Below are 2558 nucleotides of genomic sequence, written 5' to 3'. Positions count from 1 at the left end.
GGCGGGGAAGAGACAGAAATCTTTAATAAATAAATAAATAAAAAAGACTGATTAAAAAAAAAAAAAACACAACTAGCCAGCCGGTGGTGGTGCAGGCCTTTTTAATCCCAGCACTTGAGAGGCAGAAGCAGGAGGATCTCTGTAAATTCAAGGCCAGCCTAGTCTACAGAGCAAGTTCTAGGACAGCCAGGGCTATACAGAGAAACCCTGTCTCAGAAATAAATAGATAGATAGATAGATAGATAGATAGATAGATAGATAGATAGACAGACAGACAGATAGACAGATAAATGAATAATTAAAAAACAGAAAAACACAACAAAAACAAAACTGTCTCTGGTGAAACAAATACAGAAGTTCTCAGTAGTAAACTTACAAACTGAATTGAGCAATATATCATGAGCAAAGCGGTTTGAATCCAGAGACGCAAGGTGGTTTGATAAAAATACTTGTGTGGCACATAAATAGACACATAAATGACCATCTCAATAAAGGCATAAAGTGCTTAACAAAGTCAACATTTCTTCATTTTAAAAAAAATCTCTAAAATAAATAGCCAGGCAGCGGTGGCGCACACCTTTAATCCCAGCACTTGTGAGGCAAAGGCAGGTAGATCTCTGTCAGTCCAAGGCCAGAATGATCTACAAAGTTCCAGAACAGCCAGGACTGTTACACAGAAAAACCCTGTCTCAAAAAACAAACAAACAAACAAACAATAAATAGGAACTGAAGGAATTTATGTATTTTGGAACATGCAGCAAACATAAAGCCAAAATCATAGTCAATAGGGAACCCAGCATTTCCTCTGAAATCAACGGGCTTTTCAGTGATGCGTGTGTTCTTGAGTTTTCACTGCTCATGTTAAGTAAGCCCTCCCCCATACTCCCAACCTCCAGCAAACTCACTAGTTTGCCAAGCTCAACTCTGGTAGAAGCCCTGCTTCGGCCTGTTGGTCTCTGTCTGGATTGAGTAGACAGTTGCCCACAGTTACCCAGGTCTCCCCGGGAAGTCTCACAACAACTTCCCATATCACTGATAAGCAGAATATTTTTTTTAAAAGAATGGTTATATTGTCAAAAGTGGCTGTAGATTCAGGGCAATCCCTATGAAAATTCCTTTTAAAGTGCATCCTTTTAAAAACGGAAAGCAAGAGAGGAAGACAGCTGACGTTCAGCTCTGGCCTCCACACTCACGAATGTAATAACACACCTGTGCGCCACACAAGCAAGCAAAATCAAGCACACACAAAAGTAATAACAAATAAAATACACTTATTCTATCTCAGCCCAGTCAAAATGGCTATCATCAAGACAACAAATGACAAACATCAGGATGCCAGGAAGGAGGAATCTTTATATACTGCTGGTGGTAATATAAACCAGTACCATTAGAAATAATTTCAGGCCCACAAAGAGACCACTACTCCAACAAACTGTCTAGACAAAGAAAACTTTACTCTTGGATAAAGAGGGTAAACTCGGGAGGAGAGGCGTAATCACACTGAGAAGTCCATTGGTTTTCATTCTAACTCAGGTGATGACTGGGTCTTTCCCCATTGCCTGGGGTCCAGCCTTACAATCTCAATTGACCAGTCTATAAAGAACTGGTACACAGGAAGTGAAGGAAAGAGGGAAAGGGGGAAATGGGTCACTGCTCCTCAGAGAAGTAGGGTCATCAAATCCCAAGAATACAGCAGTGAGCTTCTGTATGAACAAAGGTTTACTGTGTGTATGGGTGTAGGGAGGGTGGTGATGATCAGTCAGACTGCCTGGGTTTGAAAAGTCACAGAATAAAAAGCAGACATTAAGACCCAGCATAGCCTGCATCTCTGCCTCTCATCCAAACAGACAGAATCCTCTTGCCTCCAGCTGTTGTAGCCCCTGGTTATGTCTAATGCAGCACCCCAAAATGGCAGTGCTGGTGACATTGTGCTAAACTAAAGGACTTTGGCCAGAGAGAAGGATTATTATTAGGTAAACAGAGGCCTGAAAGCAGGTTTCTGTTTACCAGGAACTTCCCTGAATCTACCCCAAAGTTCAGCTACCTCAGGTAAGGGTATCTAGCTTAAAGCCTCCCACCCTGCTGACTGTCATATGAGATCTGCTTGCTTTCCCACCATATTGCTCTTCTCTCTGCCCCCCAAGAGATAGTCTTAGCAGTTAGATCTCCAATAAACCTCTCTTTCTACCCATGGAGTGGTCTAGTTTGGTGGTTTCACCATGCCCCGCCTTGCTTACACTGCCCACTGAGAGCAGTGTGAATGGCACCTAACAATCTATCCCTGGTGTTCTCTTGGGGATCTGTGCTTTCCCAAGACTTGGCTCTGGACTGATGCAAACGCACAGGTGCCTTCCAAGTCCAACCATTTCAAAGTCTCAGCTTCCTTTGAAACTAGTGCTGGAGGCACATTGCTAAGACATCTCCTAAATTCCCTCTAGAAGTCAGTAAATATATTATCTGAAGCAATGAGAGGGTAAGGAAGCCTGCAGGGGTGTTCAGTTCAATGAGAGAGGGTAAGGAAGCCTGCAGGGGTGTTCAGTTCAATGAGAGAGGGTAAG

This window comes from Microtus ochrogaster, unplaced genomic scaffold (genome assembly GCF_000317375.1).
Source record: "Microtus ochrogaster isolate Prairie Vole_2 unplaced genomic scaffold, MicOch1.0 UNK24, whole genome shotgun sequence".
NCBI classification, from domain to species: domain Eukaryota; kingdom Metazoa; phylum Chordata; class Mammalia; order Rodentia; family Cricetidae; genus Microtus; species Microtus ochrogaster.
This window is presented reverse-complemented; position numbering follows the sequence as displayed.